General features: G+C 46.8%; 1 protein-coding gene and 1 non-coding gene across 2 annotated transcripts in view; one reads left to right on the forward strand and one right to left on the reverse strand.

Moving 5' to 3' along the window:
• The window catches only part of LOC137316839 (zinc finger protein 229-like), a 330,353-nt gene that overhangs the window by 27,236 nt on the left and 284,245 nt on the right, over positions 1-18,872 (forward strand). The window lies entirely within an intron of this gene.
• On the reverse strand, positions 17,475-17,546 carry trnaa-ugc (transfer RNA alanine (anticodon UGC)). The gene has a single exon. It is a non-coding gene; the product is annotated as a tRNA-Ala (tRNA).

Below are 18,872 nucleotides of genomic sequence, written 5' to 3' on the forward strand. Positions count from 1 at the left end.
ATGCAACCGGTCCTTATAATTGAACCCTTCAAGCCCCAGTGTCATTCTGGTGAATTTGCACTGTACCCCCTCCAAGGTCAATATATCCAATATGTCCCAGCACTGACTGTGTGTATAACAGGACTGAGTGTCCCAGCACTGACTGTGTGTAGATCAGGATTGAGTGTCCCAGCACTGACCGTGTGTATTCACAGGACTGAGTGTCCCAGCACTGACTGTATGTTTAACAGGACTGAGTGTCCCAGCACTGAATGTGTGAAGAACAGGACTGAGTGTCCCAGCACTGACTGTGTGTATAACAGGACTGAGTGTCCCAGCACTGACTGTGTGTAGATCAGGATTGAGTGTCCCAGCACTGACCGTGTGTATTCACAGGACTGAGTGTCCCAGCACTGACTGTATGTTTAACAAGACTGAGTGTCCCAGCACTGAATGTGTGAAGAACAGGACTGAGTGTCCCAGCACTGACTGTGTGTATAACAGGACTGAGTGTCCCAGCACTGAATGTGTATAACAGGACTGAGTGTCCCAGCACTGACTGCATGTATAACAGAACTGAGTGTCCCAGCACTGAATGTATTGAAAAAGGACTGACTGTCCCAGCACTGACTGTGTGTATAACAGAACTGAGTGTCCCAGCACTGACTGTGTGTATAACAGGACTGAGTGTCCCAGCACTGACTCTGTGTATAACAGGACTGAGTGTCCCAGCACTGACTGTATTGAAAAAGGACTGACTGTCCCAGCACTGACTGTGTGTATAACAGAACTGAGCGTCCCAGCACTGACTGTGTGTATAACAGGACTGAGTGTCCCAGCACTGACTCTGTGTATAACAGGACTGAGTGTCCCAGCACTGACTGTGTGAAAACAGGACTGAGTGTCCCAGCACTGACTGTGTGTATAACAGAACTGAGTGTCCCAGCACTGACTGTGTTGATAGCAGGACAGGGTGTCCCAGCACTGAATGTGTGTATAACAGGATTGATTGTCCCAGCACTGAGTGTGCGTACAACAGGACTGAATGTCCCAGCACTGAATGTCCCAGCACTGACTGTATGTATAACAGGACTGAGTGTCCCAGCACTGACTGTGTGTGTAAAAGGACTGACTTTCCCAGCAATGACTGTGTATAACAGGATTGAGTGTCCCAGCACTGACTGTGTGTATTCACAGGACTGAGTGTCCCAGCACTGACTCTGTGTGTAACAGAACTGAGTGTCCCAGCACTGACTGTGTGTATAACAGGACTGAGTGTCCCAGCACTGACTGTGTGTATAACAGGACTGAGTGTCCCAGCACTGACTGTGCGTATAACAGGATTGAGTGTCCCAGCACTGACTGTGCGCAGAGTGCAGATGGTGTGTGGGAGGAGATAAATGGGTGGGTTCGATTCCATGATAGGTTGGAGTGACATGGGGTTGTCGGTGGAGAATAAATCGGTTGGAGGAGGTTACAGAGATATGGAGAGGGCGAGGACCATGGAGGGATTTGAAAACGAGGTCGAGGGTCTTAAAATCGAAGCTTTGTCGGACCGGGTGCCAATGTAGTAAAACATGAACAGAAACTTACGGTTCACTGCCCGGCAGACAGGTGGGGAAGACATTGATGTCCGCGGGGGAACAGTCAGGGTCACAGCAGCAGTTGAGGTCGCAGACTCCGCCAGTCAGGTCACAGGTACAAATGGGAACGGCTGGAACAAGACACACACAGTGAGATCTTACAACAGAGCACGGACGGTCTCAAAGACCACCTCCCTCCCTTGTCTGAATCCACGATCACCGTCTTCACCATCTCCCAAAATCAATCTGCAGACTTATCCTCCCACTGCTTTCTACTCACCGAATTACAGCTTCCAGATACCCAGCACAACCCACTTAATAATAATAATAATTATGTGGAGAGAATAGAGAAGCTGGGATTACTCTCTTTGGAGCAGAGAAGGTTCAGGGGAGATTTACCAGAATGGTACCGGGGATGAGAGACTTCAGTTACGGGGAGAGACTGGAGGAGCTGGGATTGTTCTCCTTCGAGCAGAGACGGTTAAGGGGAGATTTAATGGAGGGGTTGAAAATGAGGAGGGGTTTTGATGGAGTCGATGGGGAGAAACTGTTGCCACAGGCGGGAGGGTCGGTAACCAGAGGACACAGATTGAAGGGAATTGGGAAAAGAGCCAGAGGGAGATGAGGAGAATGTTTTTAGGCAGCGAGTTGTTCTGATCTGGAATTCACTGCCTGAAAGGGCGGAGGGAGCAGATTCAATAATAACTTTCAAAAGGGAATCGGGTCAATCCTTGAAGGGGGAAAATTTGCGGGACTGTGGGGAAAGAGCAGGGGGGAGTGGGACTAATGGGATCGATCTTTCACAGGGCCGGCAAGGGCGCGATGGGCCAAGCGGCCTCTTTCACAGAGCCTGCACAGGCGCGATGGGCCGAGCGGCCTCTCCCTGTGCTGTTTGATTCTCGCTCACTTTCGGGCTCCGACCCACGGCCCGTTTGACCGAGAGGCGGGAGAGTGACTCCCCCCCGAGCCCAGCTCGACACCGGCCGCTGACAGAGTGGAGATTCACGGGGCCCACAGGAGGCCCCGAGTAACTCCGCCCGCCACCCCTCTCAGGCCACTCCCCGGTGCGGGCCCTCCCTCTGTCGGCCCCGCCCCCGCCCACAGCAGCGCCCGTCCGCCCACCGGCCTTGGGCGGCAATCATCATCCTCCCGGCGCGGGCCTGTTGCTAAGGCAACGCGGCGCAAGGACGTCAGCGCGGTAAGGTGAGTGACGCTGCTGCGTGATGCGTGTTACGTGGTGGGAGGAGTCAGCCCGGAGTCGTGGGGATTGGGGTGGAGGTGGTGAGAGCTGTCAATCAAAGGGCCCGGAGTCAGCACTCACTGCGCAAAGGGTTTGGAGAATTTGTTCAAAAATGCAAAATCTGCAATGATGAAATTAAAATATAAGATACAAAAAAGGGAAATAATTGCAAATTAAATAACCTGAATTAAAAACAGAAACTTCCAAACTCATATAAGGCTGATGGTCTGGGTCCTCCCGCCACTATTAGTCTTCTCTCCCTGGGGCAGAGGATGAGCAGAATGATTGAATGTAACTTTTTAATGCAGAGGGCGCTGGATGGATGGAATGGACCAGCGAGGGCGGCAGTGGGGCCTGATTATATCAGCAAATTCCAGAGAGTTGGCGAAATACCTGACAGCAATACCTTGGGATATGACAGACTAGAAATTGGGACCTTTAAATTTTGGATATGTGCAGTAGCTTTTCGTGATTGGTGCACCTGGACACACAAATCCCTTTGCTCCTCTACAGCCCCGAGTTTCTCATCATTAAGAAATTAATCCTATTTCTCACCTGGTGCCTGCAATAGATGTTCTTTTTATAACTCCCCACATCTTTACTGTCCGGCTGTGTTTCCACTGTTCACTGTCCAACACAGCACACACGGTGAGACTGGAACTTTTAAAAAATATTTCAAGATGTACTTTATTTCATAAAATTTATGGATGCACACAGTTCAATGTAAATACCACAATTGCAATTCAAAACAATAGAATAGATATCATACACGCTACGATTCCGTTATTACAATTGAAAATATAGAACATATTTTCAAATACATGCTGAACAATATAAGGTAAAATAGCCTTACAATGTCGTCTTTCCCCATAGAGCCTTTGGTCAGGCCGCATCTTAGAGTCATAGAGTTATACAGCACGGATAGAGGCCCTTCGGCCCATCGTGTCCGCGCCGGCCATCAGCCCTGTCTACTCTAATCCCATATTCCAGCATTTGGTCCGTAGCCTTGTATGCTGTGGCATTTCAAGTGCTCATCCAAATGCTTCTTGAATGTTGTGAGGGTTCCTGCCTCCACAACCCTTTCAGGCAGTGAGTTCCAGACTCCAACCACCCTCTGGGTGAAAAAGTTCTTTCTCAAATCCCCTCTAAACCTCCCGCCTTTTACCTTGAATCAATGTCCCCTTGTTATAGAACCCTCAACGAAGGGAAAAAGCTCCTTAGTATCCATCCTATCTGTGCCCCTCATAATTTTGTACACCTCAATCATGTCCCCCCTCAGCCTCCTCTGCTCCAAGGAAAACAAACCCAATCTTCCCAGTCTCTCTTCATAGCTGAAGCGCTCCAGCCCTGGTAACATCCTGGTGAATCTCCTCTGCACCCTCTCCAAAGCGATCACATCCTTCCTGTAGTGTGGCGACCAGAACTGCACACAGTACTCCAGCTGTGGCCTAACCAGTGTTTTATACAGCTCCATCATAACCTCCTTGCTCTTATATTCTATGCCTCGGCTAATAAAGGCAAGTATCCCATATGCCTTCTTTACCACCTTATCTACCTGTTCCGCCGCCTTCAGGGATCTGTGAACTTGCACACCAAGATCCCTCTGACCCTCTGTCTTGCCTAGGGTCCTCCCATTCATTGTGTATTCCCTTGCCTTGTTAGTCCCTCCAAAGTGCATCACCTCGCACTTTTCCGGGTTAAATTCCATTTGCCACTGTTCCGCCCATCTGACCAACCCATCTATATCGTCCTGCAGACTGAGGCTATCCTCCTCGCTATTTACCACCCTACCAATTTTTGTATCATCAGTGAACTTACTGATCATACCTTTTACATTCATATCCAAGTCATTAATGTAGACCACAAACAGCAAGGGACCCAGCACCGATCCCTGTGGTACCCCACTGGCCACAGGCTTCCAGTCACAAAAACAACCTTCGACCATCACCCTCTGCCTTCTGCCACTAAGCCAGTTTTGTATCCAAAGTGCCAAGGCACCCTGGATTCCATGGGCTCGTACCTTCTTGACCAGTCTCCTGTGCGGGACTTTATCGAAGGCCTTACTGAAATCCATGTATACCACATCCACTGCGTTACCCTCATCCACACGCCTAGTCACCCCCTCAAAAAATTCAATCAAATTAGTCAGACATGATCTTCCCTTGACAAAGCCATGTTGACTATCCCTGATTAATCCTTGCTTCTCCAAGTGGAGACTAATTTTGTCCTTCAGAATTTTTTCCAATAATTTTCCTACCACTGATGTTAGGCTCACTGGCCTGTAGTTCCCCGGTTTTTCCCTACTCCCCTTCTTGAATAATGGTATTGCATTAGCGGTTCTCCAGTCCTCTGGCACATCCCCTGTGGCCAGAGAGGTTCTGAATATATGTGTCAGAGCCCCCGCAATCTCCTCCTTTGCCTCACACAGTAGCCTGGGATACATTTCGTCCGGGCCTGCTAAAACCGCCAATACCTCCTCCCGCTCGATGTTAATATGTTCGAGTATATCACAGTCCCCCTGCCGTATTTCTATGTCCACATCGTCCTTCTCCATAGTGAAAACAGATGCAAAAAAAATCATTTAGAACCCCTCCTACATCTGCCGGCTCCACACACAGATTGCCATTTTTGTCCCTAATGGGCCCTATTTTTTCCCTAGTCATCCTCTTACCCTTAATATACTTATAAAACATCTTAGGATTTTCCTTTATTTTGCTCGCCAGTGTTATTTCATGGCCCCTCCTTGATCTCCTAATTTCTTTTTTAAGTATCCCCCTGCACTTTTTGTACTCCTCTAGGGCTTCCTCCGTCTTTAGCCTTTTGTATCTGCCAAAAGCCCTCCTTTTTTTCCTAATCCATTCTCGTATATCCCCTGACATCCAAGGTTCCCTGGAGTTCTTGGAACCACCCTTGACCTTTACAGGAACATGTTGCCATTGTATGGACTCAATCTCCCTTCTGAAAGACTCCCATTGCTCCAATGCGGATTTTCCTACAAGCAGCTGATCCCAGTCCATTTTGGCCAGATCCTGCCTTATCCTATTAAAATCGGCCTTCCCCCAATTTAGAACCTTTATTTCCGGCCCCTCCCTGTCCTTTTCCATGACCACCTTAAATCTCACCAAATTATGGTCACTGTCACCAAAGTGCTCACCTACCAGCACTTCTTCCACTTGGCCGGCCACATTCCCTAGAATTAGGTCCAGTACCGCCCCCTCTCTTGTAGGACTTTCTACATGCTGGCTCAAAAAGCTCTCCTGGATGCACGTTAAGAATTTTGTACCCTCTAAGCCTTTTACACTCTGAGTATCCCAGTTAATATTGGGGAAGTTGAAATCCCCCACTATTATTACCCTATTATTTGCACAATTTTCTGAGATTTGCCTACATATTTGTTCCTCTATCTCCCCCTGACTGTTTGGGGGCCTATAGTACACTCCCATCAAAGTGCTTGCCCCCTTTTTGTTTTTAAGCTCCACCCATATGGCCTCATTAGAGGAACCTGCTAATATATCATCCCTCCTTATGGCAGTAATTGATTCTTTAATTAATATTGCGACCCCCCTCCTCTTATACCTCCCCCTCTGTCTCGCCTGAAGATTCTGTACACCGGAATATTGAGCTGCCATTCTTGCCCCTCCCTCAACCATGTCTCTGTGACAGCAACAATATCATACTCCCATATGTTTATCAACACCTTCAGTTCATCCACCTTATTCGCAAGACTCCTTGCATTAAAATAGATGCCATCCAGCCCTGCCCTCACATATTTGCCCTGTCTTCCAAGCTGACTTGTTTTTTTCTATATATTTGGCTGCACATCACCCCCTATTGTAGCTCCACTCTGTATCCCATCCCACTGCCAAGTTAGTTTAAACTTCAGTGCTTCCCACAGCACGGACTCCTGGGCCTTGGATCGTGAACAGCTCCTTCACCTGGAAGACCAGCTGGTTTTAGGAAGACCATCGGGCCTCCTTCACCGAGTTGATGGCCTTCCAGCAGCAGTTCATATCTATCTGGAGGTGCATTCCAGGGAACTGCCCGCAGTGCACTGCATCCTGTGTTACCGAGCTGTTGGGGGTGAACCCCCACTTCGACTCCACGGTATAGGGATCCTGTCTCTATGGAGGGGCGGGGGGTTATCACCTTTTACCTGAATACATGGATCGATACGCTCACATTCATGACAGTATTTAGCAAACAGTGTGTGATGTGCTTCACACACCTGTCGAACTTTGGGATCAGAGACGTAGGGGGTAATTTCACCTTCACTGCTTGGGCGGTGAACTGACGGAGAAAGTAAAATCGGGCCTGTTCTATAAGGGGCGGGTGATCCGCTCTTTCAGCTCAGCCCCCAGCGATGGTGAAATTTTCCCTCCACGTGTTGTGAACCGGTGCAGTTTGAGACAATGGACCAGCTTGTGGGCTTCGAAGATTAATACTAGGGCGTAGGTCAGGAAAGGTGTGGCCGATTTTAAGTATCGCCGCCTGGCGGAAATGGGGTGGTAGAGGCAAGTAAATGGTGTCAGGTCACTTACCGCCCCTTTAACACTGGCGTTCCTGCCTCCACCATCGTGGGTCGGGTCCTGAGAAGAGCGGCCGGAGCAACACCCACCTGTTTCCGGGTCAGACCACGTGTAATATGTAAATCAGAGTATTATGACGTACACGGGACACCACATAATGTTAGTTACAAATGGGAGGAGGAGCCGCCCTATCGATGGGCATTGAGTGATCCAGAACACTGAGAAGTTTATTTGTAACTCATATTTTGTGTGGCGAGGAGGAGCATTAGAGCTTTCCCTTGGCCTGCTGAGGCCGTGAGAAATCTCCCGCCTCCTGATCTTCTCAGAAATGTATCATGAGGTTTCCTTATAGATCTGTGTAACCAGGCCCAGCCTCATGTCCCATTAAACTCCCTGCAGTAAGTAAACATTGCTGCCCAGCAGCTCAGAGAGGAAACGGTCTTCGGAACTCCCCACTGGAGTTTGAAATTACATGAATATTTTCCCAGTTAGTAAGGTCCGGGTGTTGGTCCATTATTATTCTGTTCTGGTCAAAACAAATGTCCCAATGAACAGGACGCTGTCTGACCCTGACAGCTCACCCTCAATCCATCCCACCGGGCAGTGTGTGTGATGGGAAATAATCATCAACCGAAAGGGAGCATGTTTGATTTTACACGTTTCAGGCTGCAACATTTAATATTGAAATCATGTATTTCCAGATTAGTAACAGAAAACCTTTTTCACGTTCAAATCAACTTGTATCATTTCACAAACACCGCATTTGTCGTATAAAATATAATTCCTGTCTGGTATTTCCAAATGTTTTTAACGTATTGGATTGATATCAGTTAAGTTAGCGAACACATTGATCTCAATGGATAGAAAAATCAGGTGCGGTGAACAACGGACGCCCGATCCGCTACCGCCAGTCTTACCCCACCGCCAAACGTGAAAATCTACTCTAATTGACTTTTTATTTGATTTTCGATGAAAATTCTCAGACGTTTCTATGATTTAACGAATGTAACAATTAGATTCAGTGCGTATTTCACCCCGTTCTTCAGCTCCTCTCTGAATTTAGTCTGGGTCACAGCATAAATACACGTGTTGGTGCAGGAACTGAGAAGTTGAAGCATGAATGCGGCTGACTCAATGTCACTGACCGCATAGTACTGGGCGTTTGCTGTATGCAGAGAGATAACATAAAAAACGACTGTGCTCCATAACAATATAAAACTGCCTGATATACTGAAGAGTAAAATGATGGATTTCCTTCGGTTCTCCATCTCTGGATCCTTGTGATTCTCTCCATTGCTGCGGCCCCGGAGCCCCCTGCGGACTCTACTGGCCGTTAAAATGTGCCTGGCGGTGAGAACATTGAACAGCAAAATCAGAATGCATGGGAGACAAGGCATTAACACAAAATAAAACAAGTCAAACGCTGCCCATGCGGGTGAAGTGAAAAGGCTCTGTTTCCAGACACAACCCCGGGGTACATTGTCCATTATATATTCCGGGTCAATTACAGAGTACCAGGGAATGTTTAGCAAACAGCTCAGCGCACTCACCACCCCGATAACAACAGCCGCCGTTTTCTCGGTGCATTGTTTTGTTTTCAGCTTCTGACAACAAATGGCCACAAATCGATCAAAGGTGAAAACCACTGTGAACCAGACAGAGGCCGCTGTGACTGCAAAAATCATGGTGACAATGAGACGACACACGGGGGTAATGGTCAAGAATGAAACTGGGAAATAAATCTCAACAATGCGCCACATTATGACATCAGTGATAACGACCAGGAGATCGGCCGCCGCCATTCCCACCAGGTAGCGAGTGATACATTTGGAGAGACCGCACTTTCCTCGGGTCAGGATCACAATCGCCACCAAGTTAACTGTAAGAAAGGGAAAGGAAGCAGAGAAATTACTGATCAGACCTGGAGACAAAGCAGCTTTTTGACAGGATCTGGGGGACATTTCCAGCTTTGTCGCTGCATCAAACGCTGGAATCTGATTCACTGACCTGGGCCGCGCTTTCGTGCAGAAAAATGTATTTAAAGACAATTATCAAGAATGACTTGGCAAATTGACACAGAAAGTGAATAAATTGAGCACCGGATCCACTGAAAGGCCCGAGAGAGGGGGCAGTGCCAGTAGGGAAGGGAGAAGGGGTTTTACGGACCGGGAATCCAACTGGTTAAATGTGGATTTTGGGCTCAAGGTGGACGGGAACGTGAGCGGGCTGGGGGGTGGGGGACAGCGGGAGGTGCTGCTGGTTTGTTGCTCTGGGTTAAGAGAGCCGACTGGGGCCGGCCCAAAACCGGAAAGATGGAGATCCGCGGTGGTGTGTTTGAGGCTTCGGATCGGATTGGAAGAGGCAGCTGGAGGTCGAGCGAGTGAGTGAGATTGGGAGTGAGACAAGGAAAAAGACATGCAGGAGCTGGAGTGGAGCCAGGAGCAGATGGTTTTGGAAAGTGTATAAACAGAAGCAACGGATGAGGAGACGGAGGATTCAATGCAGTGGGAGGAGAGGCTCGGATTCACAGGGAGAGACTGCAGCACAGTATTAAAAGGAATCTAATCGATTGGTCCCAGAAACACAACACAATTAATGAATTCAACCCGTAATTTCTGTGGTTATTGGTGTCAGGGAGCAGCTTGTTAGTTACAGTCCCCCTACCGTAACGACCCTCGCTCACTTTCCCGTCCATCTGCATCCCAATGCCTTTTTCCTGCATCATCCCCATATCCCGTGATGCCTTTAATATCCAGAAATCAATCGATTTCTGCTTTGAATGTACTCAATGACTGAACCTCCACAGCCCTCTGGGGTAGAGAATTCCAAAGATTCACCACTCTTTGATTGAAGAAACTTCTCCTCATCTTGATTTTAAATGACCTACCACTTATTCTGAGACTGTGATCCTGCCTCTAGACTCCCCAACCAGGGGAAACATCCTCCTTGCATCTACCCTGTCGAGCCCTGTAATTAAAATGCATTAATTAAATTAGCCTCGTTCTTTATTGAATTAAGCTGACACATAGCTTCTAGAATACAACATCCTAACAATCCAATGCGATCCTTTTTCTTTAAATACGTCTCAATTATGTTTATGTATTCAGCCGGTAAACAAGTAAAAGGAACATTCACATAAACAGACTGAGGATCTGATAGTGATAAACACACCCGGAGAGAGTACAATAAAACTCTCACAATCTGACAACATCCTAATAACGCCTTCAAGTCACATTTCCTCTTCATAATTGTATTCCAAGTTTCAGCAATTCATCCCGCTTTCTCCCTCCATCTCTCTTTCTCTCCTTCTCTCTCATTCTGCTTATGTGTCTCTCTTTCTCTCTCTCCCCCATTCTCTCTCTCTCTCTGTCTTTCTCTTTCTCTCGTTCCTTCTGCTCCTCTCTCGCGTTTTTCTTCTCAGTTGCGTTCTCTATCGCTCCTCTCTAACTCTCCGCACTCTCTCTGCACTCTTCCTCAATGCCCCTTTTCACATCCGAGTAAATCCTAACATCCTGCGCCTGTTTTCTCTTCACCAGCCCCGTGTTCCAAAAATCCTATTCTTAGTGTCAGTTTGTTGAATAGTGGAGCCTCGGTGAACAGTTTAATGTTTCTGCAGATCTTCCAAGTCTCCAGCTGTTCACCTACACTGTTCACTTCATCTACAATTCATGGAATAAACAGAATCGAATGCCTCTTCCAGACACACCTCACAATGATTGAAATTCCTTCTCCTGTAATTACAAAGTACAGCGTTAGATGGCGGCATTGTTCAATTAACAAAACGCCAACATCACCGCTGCTGCTAAAAATCTATAGATAAATAGAAGGGCTCATGATTCCAACAGAAAAAGTGCAAACTGATACAACATAAATACAAAACATTACATTTTACAGTGAATTCATCCACAGTCAAGCAGAGAAGGAGATATGAAAGAATCAGCAGCAAACGCTGTTCAGTAACCAGACTTCTGGAGCTGCGTCAGATACACACATAATGAAATAATATCTCATAACAGTGATAACCAATAAATACAATGAAATGCCACTTAAACTAAACCATGTGATTGAAGAGGGCGGACATTGCGCTGCCTCCTTGGAACACTGAGACCGTGAGCTGTCTCATTATCAATCACTGAAAACACATTAAAAGAAAAAATTTCCAGGACAGGTTATTTCAACAACATGAAAATGTTAACCAATCCTGATGGTCTGATACCAGCTCTTAGCCCAGACAACTGATTCCAATACATTCAATACAGAGAATAATCCAGTAACAAAGCCAGGGTTGGAAAAACAACGTTCACTACAGAAAAAATGCAATTGCTACAGGACCGACCATTTGGAATGATAGACCATTATTCCACGATAAATTCAGTGCACAGAATAATCCAGTAACAATGCCAAGGTTGGAGATGTAATGATCATAATAGGTATAATGCAGCTCCTTCAAGACCGAACGTTTTGAATGTAAGTACATACCATTATTCAACATTATATTCAGTACAGAGAACAATCCAGTAACAGTGCCAGGGTTGGATATACAATGTTCATTACAGATATAATGCAGCTCCTACAAGACTGAAAGAGCAGAGACTTTAAACATTCAATCATTCAACTGATATAAGAGGTGACTGCGCAAAACATGGTGGGAGAAAAAATAATTAGCCAAGTACAGCAGCACAGATAGCACCGATTTGCAATATTCACAGATGAGATAACGGCTTACCTGGAACTCCAATGGCTGCAAGAACAGGATAGTAAATGCGTTCGATCTGAAACAGTACTGAATATCCCATTTCTGTGAGAAGCAGTGACTTCTGCTGATCTGTAAACCGGAGCTCCAGAAAGCACTCTGCGCTGGTACATTGCAACGAGCTTAATTTATACAGGGGATAAATCTCCACTGACACGGTTATACCCCTGATCATTGCTATTAGTTACAGTCACCTGAACAAACACCTTACATCAGCAGCTTTGTCTCCAATGTAAATAATGACGTGGATATATCACAAACATCTCAAAGTTCAGAACCTTGTCTTAATGAGACCTCTCTCAGGAATAAAGTTAAAAGCTTTGTTCAGAAAGGACTGGTCCAACAACAATCAGCGTCTTCATTTACAGTTTTCATATAATTGTATTGACCATGTTCACTCCTGCCGATTCATTTATACATTTTACCGATTTCACCGCGTCTGCACTGAATCCAGTGGCAAAAGCAGACCCGTTTCACTCTGTTCCTGCAGTTTCCCAGTTAAAATATGTATTTTGAGTCTCTGACATGGGGACAGTTGATGGTCATGCTTAGGACTGTGCGTGATATCAGGGGTCACTAAACGAGTTTCATTGCCATTCCTCTCTCCGTTATTTTACTGCAGATATTTCCCCGTTTATTTTACAATGGTTGAAGGCTGCAGTAAAATTGCTCCCGTACAACCCCGAGCTGAGCTCATGACCCGATTTGACCTCCATCACAAAGGCCCCGTGCTTCCCTCACCCGCCTCCATTCCTTCCTCAGCATATTGCCATTAAAACCTTCATTAATGCCTCTGACCCTCCAGACTCCATTCCTCCAATGTACGCCTGTCCGGTCATTCAGCCTCCTCCTTCCAACCAGCACCAGGTCATGCTTGGCCTCACGGACCCTCACTAACTCCCAGTTCCCGATCGCCGAACTTTTAGCATTTTCAGCATGGGGTTAAATCCCTCCATGGCCCACCCCTCCCCATCTCCGCCCTCTCCTCCACAACTACAGGAAACCCACCCGTGACTTCCTCATTCATCGATCATTGGCCTCTTTTGGTGGGACATCCCTCGCTTGGTTCCACTCACCTATCTGATCATAGTCAGGAGAAGCTTCTCTTCCCACCCTATCGCCGTTATCTCTGATGTCTCTAAAGGTTCAATCCTTTGCTCCCTCCTCTTCCTCATCTGCATGATGCCCTTTGGTGACATTGTCCGCAGACATGGACCAGCTTTCAGATTTACGCTGACAAAACCACCGCCTCTCTTGACCCTTCCAATGTCTTTGTGTTGTCATAGCACCATTCTGTTTTAGAGGAGCCATAATATCCTCCAGTTAAAAATTGTGAAGTCAAGATCTTTTACCCCCTCCCAATCTCCACATCCTTGCCACTGATTCAACCTCCACCCCTCTCTTTTTGATTGGTGAGTCCCTCACAAATCATCCAAACTTCACTGAACTGCATTGGTTTCCAGTCTCCGAAGCCTGTAGTTTATTTTTATTGTTCCTTACAATTAAATCCACAAGGGCCTCACCCCTCCCTATGTCTGTAACATCCTCCAGCCCTGCAGCCCCTGCCAAATATTCCATTCCCCCACCTCTAGCGCTTGTGCATCCACAGTCCATTTGCTCTACTTTTGAGAGCCGTGCCTTCATCCATATCCAAGCTCCAGAATGCCCTCCCCCTGCCCCTCCATCTCCCTCTACCCCTTTCAGGTATCAGGCTTGGCTCAGTGGTAGCGGTCTCACTTCTGCGTTCGAAAGTTGTGAGTTTTAGTCCCACTCCAGAGACTTGAACACATAATCCAAGCTGACACTGCAGTGCAGTACTGAGGCAGCACTGCACTGTCGGAGATATCGACTTACGTAAGACACGTGAAACGGCCTATCTGCCCTCTCAGGTAGATATAAAAGATCACACGGCAATATTCAAGAATAAACACAGGAGTTCTCCCCATTGACCTGGGCAATATTTATCCCTCAACTAATATAACTGAAACCGATTTTCTGGTCATTTATCTCATTGCAGTTTGTATGAGCTTGCTGTGTGCAAATTTGCTGGCCCGTTCCCCACATTACACAGTGACGACACTTCAAAATGCACTTCATTGACTGTAAAGCATTTTAGGACGTCCTGTGGTCTTGAAAGGCGCTGAAAAAGGCAAGTCCTTTCCTTCTTTCAGACCTTCCATGAAAGCCATCACTTGTGTTATGATTTTCTCATGGCGCCTAACATCTCCTTCTTCAGCTGGAGTTCCATATTTGTCTGATTATACCTCAGTAATTCGGATTGGTCTATTTATCTGTGGGGGGTTAAATGCGCTGTTTAAATGCAGGTAGTTATATCTATGAGTTGTAAATTTTCAGTGACTTTGCTTCTAACAGCCAATTGAAAACTTATAATAGTGTCGTCACTGTTGCCCAGGTGTTCCCCCACACAGAAGCCTGATCCGAGCTCAGGCTCATATTAAACACTTGATTAAATATATGGTTACCCCGTGAAGGACTTTGGACTTTTAAATATGGATCTTTCACTTGCTAAAGGAGCAGAGTTTGGTTCAACACAGAATTGAACACAGAACTGTTAGACTTGACTGTTCAAGACTGCATTCTGAGAAGATTGAGCAAGTTCGAAAGGTTTTATTATTGCTTCAGATTGTTTAGAAGTCTAACTGAGACGATGTACTTGCACTGAGGTAAGCGGCGAGGTTAAAGTTAAGACAGCTGCCGAGCTAGGAATTGAAACTCTGTGGGAAACTGTCGTAAACTTCAGATGCTGCAGCATCAGTTTGTTTGAACCATGGGAAAGAGAGAGAGGGAAAGGAGAGAGAGTGAAAAGTTCCAGCAGCTTGTTTTTACCAGCGAGGATGGGAAAACATTTCTCCTCATTTCCCCTCTAGTTCTTTTGACAATTATTTTAAATCTCTGACCTTTGGTTACTGACCCACTTGCCGGTGAAAACAGTTTCTCCCTATTTGGCTGCCCAAACCCCTCATTATTTTGAATACCTCTATTAGGTCTCCCTTAAGCTTCTTTGCTCTTCGGAGAACAAACCCAGATTCTCCAACCTCTCCACGTAACTGAAGTCACTCTTCCCTGGCATCATCCTGATCAAGCTCCTCTGTACCTTTTCCAAGGTCTTGACATCTTTCATAAAGTGTACTGTCCAGAATTGTACACAACACTCAAGCTGAGGCCTAACCAGTTCAGCGTGACTTCCTTGTGTTTGTATTCAATGCCACTATTTAGAAAGCCAAGTGTCCCATTCACTTTCTTAACCGCCTAATCAACTGGCCCTGTCACATTCAACGATTTGTAAATATGCACACCCAGGCCCCTCTGCTCTTGGATCCACTGAAAATAGTACCATTTATCAACTTGCACTGTCACCTTCAAAGATTGGTGAATATACACCCCCAGGTCCCTCTGCTCTTCCACCCACTCAAAATAGTACCATTTAGATGCTACTGCCTCTACACGTGGTTCCTCCAAAAGTGCATGAATTCACTCTTTTCCGCATTAAATTGCAACTGCCATGTGTCTGCCCATTTTGTCAGTCTGCCTATGTGCTACTGAAGTCTGCTACTATCTTGCTCACTGTTTATGTTTTGAATTTTGGCTGCAGTTGTGAAAAGATCCTCTGATGCTCACCTCACCTTTAAACACAAGGCCAGGCAAGACTTTCGTTACCTCGAGAAAAACCTAATGCTCGGCACAGGATAGCATTCAATGGAAGAGCGCACGCACCGTATCAATGGTTCCGAACCCAGGGCTGGATTGCGGGCCCAGTGAGAGATTATTCCACTTTGACAGATTGGGGAGGACCTGGGACAAGTGTTTTGAGTACACAGAGGTAGGAATAGGCTGGATTTTAGGCGCTTCATCTTTTCCCAGTGAGTCGTGCGCCTCTGTAATGCGTTGCTGGCTGGTGCGGTGCGTGCTGACTCTCTGTCTTCCTTCTCCAGGGAGCTGGACCGGTTTTTGGCTGGGTCAGAGGTCACAACATATAAAAGGTAAGAGGATTTACATTCAACGTACGTACATTCCATGTGATCTCCTGGACTGGTTTCGATCACTTGAGGGGGTCAGGGAGGAATTTTCCAGTGTACTCTATCCCTTAAAGGCCCTGGATTTTTCTCAGGATCTTTGTCTCTCCCAGGAGATTCCATGGCTGCGGGCGGGGGAATGGAAAGTAAGTGTCAGTAATGATGCTCCAGCAATCCCGAGTGAGGAGCAGGTTTGATGGACCAGCTGGTCTTTTACAGCGCATCATTTTCGTATGTTCGTCTACATCCCCAGCTCGTCATGTTGCTTTCAAGGAAACGATCTTCGCACAAACCCATACCTGGGGCATGTCCTGTGTCTGTCTTTAGTGAAACGAGACTCAATGTCTCTGCTCCTCACGTTATTCTCCGCTGAAGTTCAAGGGCTCGAAATATTCTCGTGGCCTCTGCTACAATGTGCCTGAGAATTTCTAGTCCCGTCCAACCGTCCGCTACGGGACTACGTGGCTGTTGTCTGCTTGGAGCACAAGAGGAGATGATTTTAAGCCCAGTAAATCATTGGGTGGCGTTAAGACAGTAAGGACTCAGTCCTTATACCCTTGGCTATAGGTCGATTGGATTTGGGGTTGTAGCTCAGTGGTATAGCGCCTTCTTTGCGTGTATAAATCTCTGGGTTTAATATCTAACACCTCCACCATTTATTTTTACCAGAATGTCCCACAGAAAGACGAATTGTGCTTTCAGAGGGAAGCGAGTTCCAACTTTTGAGACAAACATTCAATTGTCCAGAAGCAGGACTTCATCTCACGGTCCCCTCAGCAGCTCAGCTCATAACAGCCGCCGACTGACCGGAATTCAAAACATAAAGTTGTTGGGGAACTTGAGACCCCATACACGCAAAGCGTGCGGTCTATCACTGAGCGACATCACCAGATAACCACGATCTCTCACCAAGTGTGAAAGGACTGAGTGCCTCACTTTCCGAAGTCCACCCGAGGATTGACTGGGCTGAAAAGCATCTCCTTTTTTAATCATAGGAGACAACTTTCCTTGAGGTTTGCCGACCTGACACAGATGCAGTTGAACAGAAGAAACCAGGTCTCGCCACTCAGAGAAATGAGAAAGGGAGCGTTGCGAAGAAAGTCTGGGAGAGCGGGAGAGTCTCCTCGGGCTGTGCGGACCATTATTTCTGTTTCAGGTCGCCGTTCTTCGAACTGCTCGCTGGACATTGCACCGTCACACATTGTGATCAGTCGGCGGCTGCTGTGAACTGAGCAGACCGTGAGATGAAATCCTGGTCAGGGGCAATTTAATGATTGTGGAGCCTCAGAGATTTGAATTCGCAGCACACCAAAATCAAGATTCGCCTTTCTGTGGGTAATTCTGGTGAAAAAATAGCTTTGGAGATGCTGGGGATTGAACCCAGGACCTCATACATGCAAAGCACGCGCTCTACCACTGAGCTACATCCCCAGATGGGAGCACATTCCAACGAAGAGCTGATCTCCTTCATTTTATGAGGCCACATAAGGTTTTTTTTTGGGCTTCAATTCATCTCCTTTTCTGCTCCAACCAGACAATTGAACATGAAGTTTGCAGACCTGATGTAATTGTGGGTGAACGGAAGAAACCAGGCCTCAGCACTCAGAGCAATGAGAATGGGGGCGTTGAGAAGAAAGTGGTGGGAGAGGGGGGGAGCCTATCGAATCCCTTTATAATTTTAAATATCTGGATCAGATCACCCCCCAACCGTTGAAACTCAAGGGAATGCAAACCCAGTTTGTACAACCGGTCCTCATTAATTGAACCCTTAAAGCTTCAGTCTCATTCTGGTGAATCTGCACTGTCCTCCCTCCAAGGCCAATATATCCAATATGTCCCAGCACTGACTGTGTGTATAACAGGAGTGACTCACCCAGCACTGACTGTATGTATAACAGGATTGGGTGTCCCAGCACTGACTGTGTGTGCAACAGGACTGAGTGTCCCAGTATTGATTGTGTGTTCAACAGGACTGAGTGTCCCAGCACTGACTGTGTGTATAACAGGACTGAATGTCCCAGCACTGATTGTGTGTCTAACAGGACTGATTGTCCCAGCTCTGACAATGTGTATAAAAAGGACTGAGTTTCCCAGCACTGTCTGTGTGTATAACAGGACTGAGTGTCCCATCACTGACTGTATGTATAACAGAACTGAGTGTCCCAGCACCGACTGTGTGTATAACAGACCTGAGTGTCCCAGCAATGATCGTGCGTAGAGTATACATGGGCTGTGAGCGAAGATAAATGGGTTGGGTAGAATCCATGATAGGTTGGAGTGACATGGGGTTGTCGGTGGAGAATAAATCGGTTGGAGGAGGTTACAGAGATAGGGAGCGGGCGAGGACCATGGAGGGATTTGAAAACGAGAACGAGTGTCTTAAAATCGAGGCTTTGCCGGACCGGGTGCCAATGTAGTAACACACGAACAGAAACTTAGGGTTCACTGCCCGGCAGACAGGTGGAGAAGACATTGATGTCCGCGGAGGAACAGTCAGGGTCACAGCAGCAGTCGAGTTCGCAGACTCCGCCAGTCAGGTCACAGGTACAAATGGGAACGGCTGGAACAAGACACACACAGTGAGATCTTACAACAGAGCACGGACGGTCTCAAAGACCACCTCCCTCCCTTGTCTGAATCCACGATCACCGTCTTCACCATCTCCCAAAATCAATCTGCAGACTTATCCTCCCACTGCTTTCTACTCACCGAATTACAGCTTCCAGATACCCAGCACAACCCACTTAATAAATAATA

Source organism: Heptranchias perlo, unplaced genomic scaffold (assembly GCF_035084215.1).
Source record: "Heptranchias perlo isolate sHepPer1 unplaced genomic scaffold, sHepPer1.hap1 HAP1_SCAFFOLD_60, whole genome shotgun sequence".
Taxonomy (NCBI): Eukaryota; Metazoa; Chordata; class Chondrichthyes; order Hexanchiformes; family Hexanchidae; genus Heptranchias; species Heptranchias perlo.